Below are 16,263 nucleotides of genomic sequence, written 5' to 3' on the forward strand. Positions count from 1 at the left end.
GGGATCACACTAAGAAAAAATATTTGTCAGGATTTTATTTTCAAAAACTCATTTGGAAATACATCTTACAGCATTGCCTCTTATTGCTTTATAAAATCCAAATTCATCATTAGCAATTTTCATTTAATATTCTTGCATCTCATAAGATAAACAGGAAAGTAATTTTATCTACAGTACATAGGCATCAGCCATTATGCAACTGCCTCCATTCTTACAAATTTATTTTTTATTTTTTTTTTTGAGACAGAGTCTTGCTATGTCGCCCAGGCTGGGGTGCAGTGATGTGATCTTGGCTCACTGCGACCTCTGGTTCCTGGGCTCAAGTGATCCTCCCACCTCAGCCTCTTTAGTAGCTGGGATCATAGGCATGTGCCACCACACCCAGCTAATTTTTGTATTTTTAGTAGAGACAGGATTTCACCATGTTGGCCAGGCTGGTCTCGAACTCCTGGCCTCAAGTGATACACCGGCCTTGGCCTCCCCAAGTTCTAGGATTACAGGTGTGAGCCACCATACCCAGCATCATTCTCACAAATTGAATGTTAAAGTTCATATTTTTACTTAATGCATATGCCAGGTATGGGTGTGTTTAAATAGCATCCTTCTTAAAATTCATCTAAACATCAATTTCTAAAGACATAAAATGAGACAAGTACTAATTACTTGAATTAGAAATAAACAGTACCCTCCATATCCACTGATAAAAATTTAAGTCAAGAGTAAGCAAAATACAGCAGTGAGCCAAATCCAGGCCGCTACTTGTTTTTGTATGGCACACAGGCCAAGACTGGTTTTTACACTTTAAATGGTTGGAAAAAAAAAATCTAGATAATCAAAAGTATTATTTAAAATGTAAAAATTATATGAAATTCAAATTGTAGCATCTATAAAGATTTACTGTAATGCAACCAAACTCATTCATTTACCTATTGTCGATGACTGCCTTTAAAACAGCAGAGGTCAGCCAGACGCTGTGGCTCACGCCTGTAATCCCAGCACTTTGGGAGGCTGAGGCGGGTGGATCACCTGACGTCAGGTGTTTTGAGACCAGCCTGGCCAACTTGGTGAAACCCTGTCTCTACTAAAAATACAAAAATTAGCCAGCCATGGTGGCAGGCGCCTGTAATCCCAGCTACTCAGGAGGCTGGGCCAGAGAACTGCTTGAACCCAGGAAATGGAGGGTGCAGTGAGGCAAGATTGCACTACTGCATTCCATCTGGGTGACAGAGAGAGACTCTGTCTCAAAAAAAAAAAAAAAAAAGGCAGAGTTAAACATGGACAACAGAAACCTTATGTGGTACTCTCAGGTTTAGTTAGCACTGCCAGTTGGCACAATACAAATCACAAAAAATGCAATTATATTGCTTTACCTTACTTTAATCCTCCAAAAAGCATGTAACACTAAATTTTGTTTGTCCTCCCTCCTATTTATATCCCCAGGGCCTGCAATACTGCCTAGCATACAGCAGGCACACAGCAAACATTTCCTAGATGAATGCAAAACACAGCATTTTGTGTGCCAAGCATTTTGTCACATAAGGACATCTGAATTTTATTTTTTTAATTACTGGTACCTACATCACATTAAAACAAAAAGAGGCTGGTACCTACTCATCACATTAAAACAAAAAGAGGCCAGGCACAGTGGCTCACACCTGTAATCCCAGCACTCAGAGGTGGAGGCGGGCAGATCACTTGAGGTCAGGAGTTTGGGACCAGCCCGGCCAACATGGTGAAACCCTGTCTCTATTAAAAATACAAAAATTAGCCAGTCGTGGTGGCAGGCATCTGTAATCCCAGCTACTCAGGAGGCTGAGGCAGGAGAACTGCTTGAACCCGGGAGGCAGAGGTTGCAGTAAGCCAAGATTGCACCACTGTACTGAAGACTGGGCAACAGAGTGAGACTCCATCTCAAAAAAACAACAAAAAAAAACACAAGAAAAGTAGTATGTTCTTTAATGTACAATAAAATTAGATGGCAAAGCACTGTTTACCATCTAATGCAATGACACTACAACTGTGCTAAAAGAATACAATATAAATATTACCAGACTAAGCACTCATTGCAACATTCCCAACTCACATGAAAGGAATGGTCAGAAAAATTAAAAACTTTAAAATGGATTATCTCATCACAAAATTTCTTTACAAAAATTAAAAAATTAAAATTAGGCTGTGAAGCAAATTTGAGAGGTTCCTTGTTAGCCAGGGAAGGAAAATGGTTAATCTATGGTTAATTAATTAAATTTGATTTGATTAAAGCAGTCAAAAAATGTATTCAGAGGAAATAAATTTGTTTTAGACTATTAGCCTTTCACTACTGCTTAATGAGTTGAGGTCATGGTGTAGCAACATCAATTGTCAATCAGAAGTCAAGGCAAATGACTGAGTGGTTTTCTTTAGCGCTTGTTAACATGTTACTAATACCACTCAGTTATGGTTTATTCGAGGAGTCCAAATCATGTTTTGAAGTGGCTGAGGAATTAGCCTCTATGAGTAGCCTACATAAAAAAACTACAGGCAGGAGTAATTTCAAAGTAGTTCAGAAAACACTAATGAAGTACAACCTGAAGGGGAATCTATTAAGATGCTGATGCTACCAAACAAATGGTAGTTAAAACTATGTGTGGAGCTGAAAACAGCTCAGATGGGCAAATTTAGTCCATCTAAGAATTCTACTACACTATTTTCTTGATTATTTGCAGATTTATCACTGCCAAAGGAGGGTTATGTGGAAGTTCCCCAATTACATAGTTAATGAATTTTGAAATAATACATAAAATCTCATTATAAACCAGCATTGATGAATTTGCAATCAATTTTGGTCATAGAGAACACTAACTTGGAACTTCAATTAAGCAAAATGTTCCCTCACACCCAAAAAGAAATTCCATTATTCTCATTATCAAATCAGTATTGCAAATTATTATCATGCATTGTACTTGTCATTAAAAATTTGTGACCAGCCTGACCAACACGGAGAAACCCTGTCTCTGCTAAAAATACAAAATTAGCCGGGCGTGGTGGCACATAACTGTAATCCCAGCTACTCGGGAAGGCTGAGGCAGGACAATCGCTTGAACCTGGTATGCAGAGGTTGTGGTGAGCCAAGATCACTCCATTGTACTCCAGTGGCAACAAGAGCAAAACTCGGTCTCAAAAAAAAAAAGAAAAAAAGTGTGAAAATTTGATTTATCTCTTGTTACATAAGCGCCTACATAATTTCCGTGGTTTTGTCTATCGGCCTGTAAGCCTAAAGTACTTAGTTTCTGGCCCTTTAAAGAAGAGGTTTGTCAATCCCCAACTTGAATCATTACATTTAAACCATTTTAAATCACTGTAGACTAAAAAATGTAAGGCAATAATGAAAACACACTTAAGGCTGGGCGCAGTGGCTCACACCTGTAATCTCTGCACTTTGAGAGGCCAAAGCAGGAGGATCGTTAGAGACCAGCCTGGGCAACACAGTGAACCGTGTCTCTACAAAATATACCAAAATTAGCTGGGCATTGCAGTGCATGCCTGTGGTCCCAGCTGAGGTGGGAGCAGTGATTGAGCTCAGGAAATAAAGGCTGCAATGAGCTCTAACTGTACAACTACATTCCAGCCTGGGTGACAGAGCAAGACCCTGTTTCCAAAAAGAAAGAAAGAAAAAAAAATGCACTTAAACTATACAAACTCCTGCTATATTACTTACTTTTGCTCATACCTGACTCTTCATTTTTATATTATCATTAAAAATAATTTCACATTAAAGTTTCTAAGAGTTCAGCTTAGATAACAAACACTGGTTTTGGAAACTAGGTTTTATGACTAACTTGATAATTGTTTTTTAACAAAGTCAACCTAAAATTACAAGGCATAACAGAACTTACATGTAAAACTCATAGTGAAAGGATGGCTGGCTTATTTTTATGGGCAAACACCAAATATCAATACAGTGTAAGTAAATAAGGGCACATATAAAAATGGTAGGTTGTTCCTTACAGACCAAATGTTAGCATGCTCAGCTTAAGTGTACCAGTGGAGACCTCAACCACATTTTGATCAATTTTATGCATATGTGGGAGGGAGAGAGAGATATGAATGCATGTGCATGCATTCATGTGTGAAAGAGAGAAAAAGACTAATTATTTTCTTCTATTACTGAAAATGGTTCTGGTAATTTCACTAAATACATTTTATGTAAATATAATCAAATGAGTAAAATGTAAACAAAACTTTTACACAATCCACCAATTATGAAAAATATTTCATGCTTTGCATTTATGCTGTATGTATCTTCACGTCTTTCAAATATGTCACAGCAGAATTTTTTAATGTGTCCATCCTGAGACTGTGTAAAACGTTCATCCCAACATATAATTATTACTTATCTACTCATACATAAAGTCTTCTTTATACTTCTCTATTTGTACTTTACAATGATACTACTTTATTTGCACTTTAACCATATTTGATTTTTTACTCATATTGACTGCATTCTGAATCTTAAGTACTTTTATACAATGCTAAGAAACACTTAAATTGTAATGTCTTTGCAGCACTGAAATTACTAATTGGGAGGGTGAGGTTTAAGAAGCCTCATTAATTTGACTATCAACCTGTAATAAGTGAAAGGTAGAGAAAGTGATTTCCATGCTGAGGAAAGTGGCATACACCTGCAATCTCAGGTACTTAAGGCAGGAGGATGACTTGAGCCCAGAGTTCAAGTCCAACCTGGGCAACGTAGTGAGACCTCATCTCTTTAAAAAGAAAGAAAGATTTCCAAAACCCAGCAGGAAATCCCTGCTCTTCTCTCCCCTTCCAAATCAACAAAGCTAAATGTGACTAATCCTAAATTTACAGCTCAAACTTGCAGAAAGGTCAGTCTATCGCTCCTCACCTCTCCTGTGACAAATCAGATCCTTTGGATATCTACATTATAAATCCCAAATTCAAAAGAGCTAGTTCCCTCACCAACACTTTTTAACAAATCAAATAGAATGGAATGAAACACAGTCCTAAAGTTGACTCAGTAATCTATACATCTAAAGAAATAACACATCACATCCATCTGGCAAGGGATTAGTCAGACACAACAAGGAACAGAAATCACAATGGCAAATCAAAACCTATCTAAGCAGTGCCCAAGGGGAAAGGTACCCTGGACTTGCAACAAGTCCTTTTTTTTAATGAAGAGTTAAAAATAACAGACTACTTTAATACCACTAAACATTTGAAGGATATAATTTATTATATGCTCATTGCACAGTACACTGTGATTTCCAATGTAGCTTTACACAGAGAACATGTTATGTGCTAGAGGTGAGAATCCAGTGCCCTTGTTAATTACATTTATCACTGCAAATTAATAAATCAGCATTTGATTTCAAATGCTACTCTCATAAGCTTAATTAAAATGAATCAGTTTCTCATGGTATACTAACATTACTTAGTTTCTCAGCCTTTCTCTGGGCTACAGCAAATTACTAACATAATGCCACCCTATGAGACAACTCAGGATTCAGGCAGCTGATCAACCATAGGCAACAAAACCTCTGCACTGCTGTTCATCACCAGCAGTTATTTCTCCTTTGATCTGTTACACAGAAAATATGTTGACTGAAATTATTCAGTCACTTAGAACCAGTTACTATGTACTGTGGACTAGTCTTCGATGATCTACAAGAGGGTTCTAATATAAAATGTAAATGTAATACTGCCAGTATGACACAATGAAGCATAGTTTTGTAAAATCTACCATACTGGGCTGGGCATGGTGGCTCATGCTTGCAATCCCAGCACTTTGGGAGGCCACCGATCACTTGAGGTCAAGAGTCCAAGGCCAGCCTGGCCAACATGGCGAAACCCCATCTACTAAAAAGTACAAAAATTAGCTGGGTGTGGTGGCGGGCACCTGTAATCCCAGCTACTCAGAAGACTGAGGCAGGAGAACAGCTTGAACCTGGGAAGCGGAGGTTGCAGTTGATCCAGATCACACCACTGCACTCCAGCCTGGGTGACAAGAGTGAGACTCCATCTCAAAAAACAAAAAAATCTACTATACTATAGCCTTTTTACACTGATGTTTAAAGCTTTAAAAGTTATACAAACTTTTCAAAAATATTAATAATGACTCAGAAAGTTAGAAATAATACAAATGTCTATCACAGGTGCCCCAAAATTGGTATCTATCAATTTACTGGAAAGTATGAGATGATTTATGTCTACTGCAGTTAACCTAGGTAAAGAAAAATATTTTCCAATATCAAGTTATTTAAATAGTTACGTTCTTGAAGTTTCTTCTTAAAGTAACTTCTTTTTTTGGGGGGCGGGCAGGGTCTCATTCTGTTGCCCACGCTGGAGTGTGGTGGCGCAATCATGGCTCACTACAGCCTTGACCTCCTGGGCTTAATCAATCTACCTGCCTCAGCCTCCTGAGTACCTGAGACTACAGGCACATACCACTACACTCGGCTAATTTTTGAATATTTTTGTAGAGGCGGGATTTTGCCAAATTGCCCAAGCTGGTCTCGAACTTCTGGGCTCAAGGAATCCACCCGCCTCAGCCTTCCAAAGTGCAGGGATTACAGGCATGAGCCACTGCGCCCAGCCTGTTAACTTTTCTAGTAGGGGGGAAAAAATATATATATACACACACACACACACACACACACACACACACACACACACGCACACACGCACACACCCAAAGTTCTTGATGAATTATAATGTACCTACAAATTTACTATCAGAATAATTGGTAATTATTCTGTCACTCTAAAACTCAGTAATTCCTAAGGATATTGTGAAATACCTTGTATAGCTAGATAAGTTACTAAAATATTATAATCCTATCAGAAGCTGAATGGGGTGTTATTTTCTAAAAGCCATCTATAGAACACAAGCAAGAATTCAGTAACTTCTGAAAGATCAAAAAGCTGCTTTATTTTAGTTCTCAAGTTTGGTATAATGAAATATATTAGGAATTCAATTCCAGAATATTTATGGCACCACACATAAGACAGAAATGACAAAAAGACACTGTAGAAAAACCGGAGCATCTCTCCAAAAATACCAAATTTGGGGAGGTAAATGATTACAGGATTGATAATGTCCAGAATTCACTGTAGAGGATGATAAAAGACTGAATCAATTCTAATTGTAATGTGTAAAAATGTTAAACTGGCGGGGTGTGGTGGCTCACGCCTGTAATCCCAGCACTTTGGAAGCCTGAGGTGGGCAGATTACTTGAGGTCAGGAGTTCGAGACCAGCATGGCCAACATGGTGAAATCTCTACTAAAAATACAAAAAATTGCCAGGCCGTGGTGGTGCATGCCTGTAGTCTCAGCTACTCAGGAGGCTGAGGCAGGAGGATTGCTTGAACCTGGGAGGCAGAAGCTGCAGTGAGCTGAGATCATGCCACTGCACTCCAGCCTGAGCGATAGAGTGAGACTCTGTCTTCATATATATATATATAATATATGATATATATGTATATCATATGTATGATATAATATAATATATATAATATATAACATAATATATATCATATTATATATTATATACTATATATAATATATATGATATATACTATATAGTATATATAGTATATATCATATATACTATATATAGTATATATGATATATCATATATACTATATAGTATATATCATATATACTATATATTATATAGTATATATCATATATATTATATATAGTATATAATATATATTATATTATATGATAGATATATATTATATATTATATATTATATGTTATATATTATATATTATATTATATATATTATCTATCATATAATATATTATATTATCTATTATATATTATATAATAATATATATGCGTGCGTATAAAGTTAAATTGACTTGATTTCAAAATAAAACTAATTTGATCTTATATACAGTTTCAAAAATCTAAATGTAAAAATAAAAGCTTTTTCAATGACACCCATAAAATATGACAAGTTCAACAGTGAGAGAGTTATCTGAGTTCTATGGTATGACTTTTGTCTCTAATTAAAACAAAAGATCTTAAAATTTTTCATTTCTAAGCATTTCAAGTGAATATGTCTTCAATGGATTCAGTGCAAAGCACCATTCTGAAATTTCAAATAAGAACTTAGTTTCTAAATAGCAAGATTTGTCCAGTCCAGAAGCAAGTAAGAGTTTAAAAACAGGTATTTAAAAAAAACATGGGAACAGTCACTCACAGAGGAACATGAGAAGCAGGAAAGACAAGAAGAACAACACTAAAAGAAACATCCATCAAGAAAAAGACCTGGAAAAGAAACCAAAACTTAGAATTAAAGATCAAATGAGGTTTGGTAGGATGGGGGAGGGGAAAGGGGATGAACTAACTAGACACTTCAATGAATACTAAGACAAAAATACTGAGACAATTAATTTAAAAAATTTGAATGCAGGAATTATATAAAAGATTAAAAAGTCACTCAAAAATCTAAATCAATTTACAAAGACCGAGAAATTGATCCAACAAACTAATGTTCAGCCAGCAATAGCCAATGGAAAAGTTCCCATCAAGGACATGCCCAAACACCCAAATATAGCATGTTATTAAATATACTAGGTTTTTTTCATATGAACCAATTGATTTAAAACATCTGTCATAAAGTTAAAAGGGACATTAAAGATTAATATTTGTTCAAAATAATAAAGAGAAATACAGAAAATAAAAGCATTTGTATGTTAAAGAACAGCAGTGGTTAATCTAAAAATACAAGGAGTAGTAGGAAATTAAAAGTTATAAAATATGTTTAACACTGACAATAATTTTGTTAAAATTGAATTAAAGTTACACTGATGCAGGTAAATAGAAAGTGGAATAAAAAGCTCTATTAAGCTGAAAGAAAACTAAAATCTTTGTGCAATTCTGAAAGTCATCTATAACTACAGCATTACATACTAAACTATAAGAGAATATATGTAACCAAAACTATGTTTCATAGTATAAATTTTTGTTATTTAACAAAATATATTTCCAAACTGGTTTCTATGTTTCCTATTCTTACAACGATCAATATTACAGCATTTTAAAACAAAGTGATGTTAAATTTATTACTAAAAATTATTAGTAATCTTGATTTCAAGATTACTCTGATATACGTGGCAACAATAACTTTTCTTTCTTTCTAAAATAAATCTCAAGTGTTTTGTGATTGTGGCATTAACTCCATAGTCATCGGTAGAATAATTTTAAAAGTTATGTTACAGATATTAACTAAAACCTCTAATATGTTTTGGGTAAACTAATAGTTATTCTTTAACAAAATGCAAAGCTAAATTGAGTTCAATTGTACAGGCTTACACAAAATGTATCAACCAGCGTGCAATGGATTTTCAATAAATCTCAGTTAAGATATATAAACTAAACCACATAAAAATAATATTCGCTTTATATGTATTAAAATTCCCTGACATGAATATGTTGTTGCTGTAATTCATTTTTCTTGAAGTACATTAGCACCAAAATGCTAATAATGCTGGCAAAATATTAAGGTTAAATCAGATTCTAACACCTCTTACTACAAGGAAGGCACGAAATGATTTAATATTTACCCATCTAAATAAGTGTTCAGTCTAAATACTAGCCAATTAGAGAAAAAGAGTATATCTGTATTATTCAGTATAAAACGTTTACAAAATATTATATATGTTTAATATAAAAACATTTATGCAATAACTACAATTAATTCCATACTACAATCAAAAAGCAGTGAAAGGAGGCCGGGCACGGTGGCTCACGCCTGTAATCCAAGCACTTTGGGAGGCTGATGCAGGCAGATCACTTGAGGTCAGGAGTTCACAACCAGCCTGGCCAATACAGTCTCTACTAAAAATACAAAAAATTAGCCAGGCATGGTGGTGCACGCCTGTAATCCCAGCTACTTGGGAGGCTGAGGCAGGAGAATCACCTGAACCCAGGAGACGGATGTTGCACTGAGCTGAGATCACGCTACCGCACTCCAGCCTGGGTGAGACAGTGAAACTCCATCTCAAAAATAGTAATAAAAAAACAAAATAAACTTTTAAAGAAGCAGTGAAAAGGGCAATGCTAAACAAGGTGTAACTGGATACATTTAAACCTCAAAACAAATCCCTAAGGAAGTTATACCACCTTTCTGATGAGAAAACTGAAGCTTAATTTGCTGTAACAAACAGGCCAACAAATCATAATAGAAAGTTCTCTCTTTTATCTCCCTTATATTAAGACTTGGTCCAAATCTATAACCAGAACATTATCTGCCCCCGTCAAAAAAAGTTGGAAAAAATCACAAGGGGGAAAATTATTATAAAAGGGATATAAAGGATTTTTTACAAGTACCATTTGTTGAGCTTCTTTGTGCTAAAAGAGAAAAAAATATTGCCTATTCACTTACCTGATGGCTTCTTAGAAAAGTCTATGAAAAATGCATATCTAACAAAAAACTGTATACAACAGATAATATGCTAATACGGATATATGTTCCGTAACACATAATACGTTCATGTAACAGGTAACAAGTATATAAAATAAACTTTCAAAACTTAAGGGATACAATGGACTATTATATACATACTATCTTAATTTTTACATTTTGTAAACAGTTTTTACATATATATAAAAAATAGTGTTTCATTTAAGGGGTACAGCTTTATACTGCTAGGTGGACACATGATAGAACCACTCTGTTTCCTGAAATATCAAGACAAGCAACAAGTTTTGAAAATTGTTTAAAGTGTAATATAATATTCTCAAATAGAATAATATGCCAGTCTAAACACAGAGTACAGAAAAAACATTTTATAAAAGTAATATTCCTACTTATAATTATGTAACTACATATTAAAATCCTGAACACTTTATATACTTTTCAGATGAAAGTTACTTAATTTTTTTTTTTTATTTTTAGAGACAGGGTCTCGCTGCTTTGCACAGGCTGGTCTCAAACTCCTGGCCTCAAGCTACCCTCCTGCCTCAGCCTCCCAAAGTTCTAGGATTATAGCTGTGAGCCACCATGCCTGTCCAGAAAGTCAGTAACTTAAAACTAAAGAAATTACATTACTTTCTATGTATGAGTCCCAACAGATGGATGGAAAAGGCCAACCTAGTTATTACCCTCTTTATACAACTTATTTGCAGCTACTTTCTCTCAAATGCAAAAGATCTCTGCTATAAGATAAACATACATAGCTGTTGCAAAAATACCCCAATTACTTGAGAGAAAAAGACTATCATAAAATTTATATAAACTAGTCTTTATAACTTTGAATGAAAATTCTATCATTAATACTAAATACATATATTAATAAATATAATAAATTATAAGTACAATAAAGCTATATAGTTGCCTACATTTACACATACATCTAATTAAGTTTACAGAATCATAAATTAATAATACAAGTAGCTACCATTTGTTAAGCCTCTTTCTACTAAGCATTTTATACAGTGTCTCCCTTAATCTTCAACAATACTATGATGTAAGTTCTATTATATATATTATAAAATAAAAACAAAATCACTGATAGAAAGGTTAAATAACCTCCTCAACTTCACAAGCAGGAGAATGAATGGTAGAACTGAAAATCAAAGCCAGCACTGACTTCAAAGCCTTATATTTGCTGTATTTCCAACTGATTAACTTATCTTTAACAAACTGGTGCTGCCTCTAGAGCAGGGATTTCAAACTGGATGGCCAAAACCGTCTATAGATGTAGCAGAAATAAGTAAAGAAGGCTAAATAAAAGATAACAGAGTAATGAGGCCTGTGGCAATCTAGAGAAAACCTCTTATCTAAAGGAGGTAGCTCCTGCTCAGGTGGATGTGGCTGTTGCCATGTGAGACTACAGACCCAGTACGCAGTCATGCCAGATAGATTTTAAGGAAGCTGGAAATCCAGACTGTTTATGTGACAAGCTCTAATTTTTAAATGGTGGTGAATAAGATAAAAACTTAAATTATAATGGATGCCTAATAAAACATATCTGTGGCCACATTTAGATTGGCACAATGAATGACTCCACCAGAAGCATGCTAAAAGAGACATATGATCTACCTTACCATCTTCTTCTTCCTGACTGTTCATAAACGTTAGTGCAATGTAATGTAATAATCCACTAACATTTACGAACAGGCAGGAAGAAGAAAAACAAACTTTCCTACAAGCATCCTTAAAATATATACAATAACCAGTCTTCTTTCAAATCTTTCTACTCCCCACACTCTCCCCATCACAGGGCTTTTACTACTGCTTTTTGTTCACTGCTCCTAAAATGTGTTTTCCTGTCATCATCAACAGGTTAAATCCTACATAAACTTCTGATCTTATTCAAGCATTACCTCCTCAATGAAGTATTCTGACTCCTGCAACAAATCCCCCAATTTTAGGCTCTTGTTGCACAACGTACCTTTAACACTTGTCATAGTCACAATTTTATAGTGTGACTAATGTGTCCCTCCCCAACCAGATCATAAAGTCCGTACGAACACATCTGGTTTTGTTCATCTTTGATGTCCCAGCACTCAGCACACTGCAAGGCACACAGCATGCACTCAACAAATATTTGCTAAAGGAAAGAGGAAGAAAGGGAAATAGAGCCCCAAGGAAGACAGCTTTTAAAAGAGTCTCCATTATCTGCAGAGCTGAACTCTACACTCAACTCCAGAACATTACTGCTACTATAGCACTCCCGTAACACTTCAAGCAGAGATGAACAACAAATTAATCAATAACCAAATGGGAATGAAGGAAGCTTTATAAAACAGTGGTGGGGTGGGGAGAGTGCTATGTATGTGTTCCTGCTTTTAAGAATATAACCTGGTTGACAGACTGAGATTCTGGATCCTCCTGAGAATTGATGGTGATATTATCACACCTCTAACAAATTATATAAAGCTACCTAAGTTTACTTACTGTCAAAAAAAATCGTTCCCCAAAACATACTTAGTGTAAGAACTATGATGACTGTTGGAATAAATTCAAGCAAAGATCTTAAAGGAAAGCTTTTAATCTCTATAATTGCAGGGTGTGAGATGCTTCCGCAAAAATGAAGACAGTAAAGGTAATCAAGAGTCAATGATACTCACTAAGAACAAATAGAGGTTAGAGTCTGTAACCCTTCCAGTTAAATATGAACAGGCTAGACAGGTTAAAATGAAGTTGTTCTCAAGGCAACTACCAAATCCTTATTAATAAGAGTGAACTGTGATCACCATCTGATTATTTCTCCAGTGAAACCATAAATTGGTTCCTTGCAAACTAACAAAAACAGATCTTCATTATATCCTCTTATTTACTACACAATAAACTTTATCAAGTGACATTCTTTGTCTAATATGACCCTATCACAAAATGAAACCATGAAAATATATTGTTATTTCCCCCACTGAATGGTTTCTACTTCTAACACATAATTCTGAGATAGCTTTACTTAACCTGATTCTATGAAACACTAGTCCTTTCAAAGAATATTCCCTAGGTGTTAGGGTAGGGGCAAACTCGGGGGGTTAAATAAGCTTGAGAAAGACTGAATATTCTTCCAATTTAGATACTCATACATTAAAAACAATGAGATTCCTGAACCACAAAATCTGTTTAATCTAGTGGGGTTTTTTGTTTGTTTTTGAGACAGAGTCTCACTCTGTCACCCAGACTGGAGTGCAGTGGCATAATCCTGGCTCACTGCAGCCTCCTCCTCCTGGGTTCAAACAATTCTCCTGCCTCAGCCTCGGGAGTAGCTGGGATTACAGGCACACGTCATCACATCCTGGCTAATTTTTGTATTTTTAGTAGATGGGGTTTTGCCATGTTAACCAAGCTGGTCTTGAACTCCTGGCTTCAAGTGATCTGCCCGCCTTGGCCTCTCAAAGTGCTGGGATTACAGGCATGAGCCACTGCGCCTGGCCTAACCTAGTGTTTCTTAAACATTATAGAACCCAAGCAACAAATTTGGGGGAAAAGCTCCAAACTTGGAAAAGTTATCTATCAAATCAACAATTTTATGGCTTGGGCCTCTGGAATCTTTACTGTGAAACGTATTTCATGGCCTAAGTCAAAAGTTAACCAGAAACCCAACTATACAAACTTGTAACTTTAAAGATACCTGGGTTTCTGTTGCTATAAGTTTGAATAATTCTTACTTTCATAAAATATTACCAAAGCACTCTCCCTGGGGCCTTTACTTCTATAAAAACTTTCACTAACCCATGATTCTTATGAAATGTGATTATCAAAACATATCCTTCTCTACAACATATATATATAGGAAATTATCTGTATAAAAATATTCTAGCCATCTGCATAATTTAGTCTTGCATATAACAGAAATCTGATGTTTAACTTAAAAGATACATAGACTGATCCTAATTTTATTAACTATGTACATCAAAACCAGGCATATCAAAACCTTGGAGAACAATGGCTGCAAAAATGAACTATACATAAATTAGGAAGGAAGTTACATCTGGGCAGCAAAGCCTTTTAACATATATTTAACATCACTGTATGTCTGGGTGGATATTATAAAGGCGAAACTTTCTTGACTGGAGAATAAGGTAGAAAGTTGGTGCAACTCACAAGCTCACAAATAGGTAGTAATTCCAAAGCAGAAAAGAAGAGAAAAAAATATTAAATTGAAAACGTAAGTCTGAGATACAACTAAAAAATAATTATCTGAGAACTTCAAAGCTTTCAAGTTCAAATTTCTCTATGTATTAATTCTAACAACTGCATAAATCAGATCACAAGCAACACAGAGATTCAAACTGGGTATTAATATAACTATCAGCAATTTAACCATTTTTAGTCTTTCTGTTGCATTCCTACACAATGCCTTTTTCATGATTATTCTTTAAAAATCACACAGCATAAATTTGCTTAAGTTCACCTCTCTTTTCAGTATACTTCAGTATATTGCTTAAATTCACCTCTTTCAGTATATTTAGAACAGTCTCTGATGATGCCGCAGAATCACATCATTCTCATACTGATCAATAAAGAAGCTATCCTTAAATTTTAGAAAAACTGCTCTGTACAAAGCATCACTGTAAAACCCATCACAGATTTTACTACTTGCAAAGAAGCTCAGATAATAAAACCATTTCATGGCATTTCAGAGGTACAGGGATGGATGAGAAAAGTAAAAACAACAATCACAAAAATAACAAAAAACTTACTTTGATGGCTCCCCAAGGGTAACAACTTCATTCTACGACTAATTCACTCAGGGAATGATCAGCGGGCAAGTTCTGTCGCACTTAGGGAAATGATTAGTAGGCAAGTTCTATTCCCAAGATGTCAATAACCAAATCACATAAGAATTTAAACTAAATCTTCAGCCATGAATTATATATTGAAGTCAGGAAGAACCAGGCAGATCGCATAAGATGGGAGTATCTAATCCCTGATGACTTTTCCCTTAGTTCTCCAAACTCTAGCAACACTGGCCTCCTTGCTGTTGCTCTACTGGACCTCAGTCTTGATCCCTGCCTTGACGTAGAGGAATGCTATCCAAGTCTCTCTGCTCAACTGTTACCTCCTGAGAGAAGTATCTCTGACTTCTCTCTCTAAACAAGGCTCATCTGTCTTATTCACAGCTGTATGACCAGCAACAAGAACAGGATCTGACACAAATGCTCAATAAGTACTTGTTGAATGAATTCATTAATCTACACATAATTTAATAATACAAAAACAAATCTGATGACAATTTAAAAACAAGTATATTAACAAAATATCTGATATCCAATCCCAATTTGAAGTCCAGAAAAAAACAAACTTAAAATCAGATCTCTATACTTGCTATTTGCTTTTGGAAATGAGTGAGTAAAACATGTAAAAGCCCACGTAGATATAAAGTTATATGTTAGTTCTGAGAAACCACAGCACATATATAATGATTCCATGTTATATAGAGTCCGTAAAGATCTGATGATTCACAAGCAAAGACAAAAGTTTGGTATTAGTGTCTTAAGTATACTCTATTTAATACACACGCATAGTATTTTAAAAGTATAATAATCTAGAATATAAATAAAAGTATAAAATGGTCTAGAATATAAATATGCAAAATGAGGTTAATAGAATTCCTGTTCTACATCACCAAGTCCAATCATTAAATAAAAATTAAAAGTGTTAAATATGGCTTGGTCAGAATATATAGAAATAACCATTTTTAGGAGGTTAAAAAAAGAAAGTTTGCTAAACATGAACCAAAGGCTTGTATTCACAGATACCCAAGTATTTAGTTCTGTTAATTACAT

The 16,263-nt window shown here is 35.1% G+C and overlaps 1 protein-coding gene across 1 annotated transcript in view; it reads right to left on the reverse strand.

The window, feature by feature from the left end:
- Positions 1-16,263, reverse strand: part of CDC73 (cell division cycle 73) — a 136,135-nt gene that overhangs the window by 88,483 nt on the left and 31,389 nt on the right. The gene's annotated exons all lie outside the window — the stretch shown is intronic.

The sequence above is a fragment of the Pan paniscus genome, chromosome 1 (assembly GCF_029289425.2).
Source record: "Pan paniscus chromosome 1, NHGRI_mPanPan1-v2.0_pri, whole genome shotgun sequence".
Taxonomy (NCBI): Eukaryota; Metazoa; Chordata; class Mammalia; order Primates; family Hominidae; genus Pan; species Pan paniscus.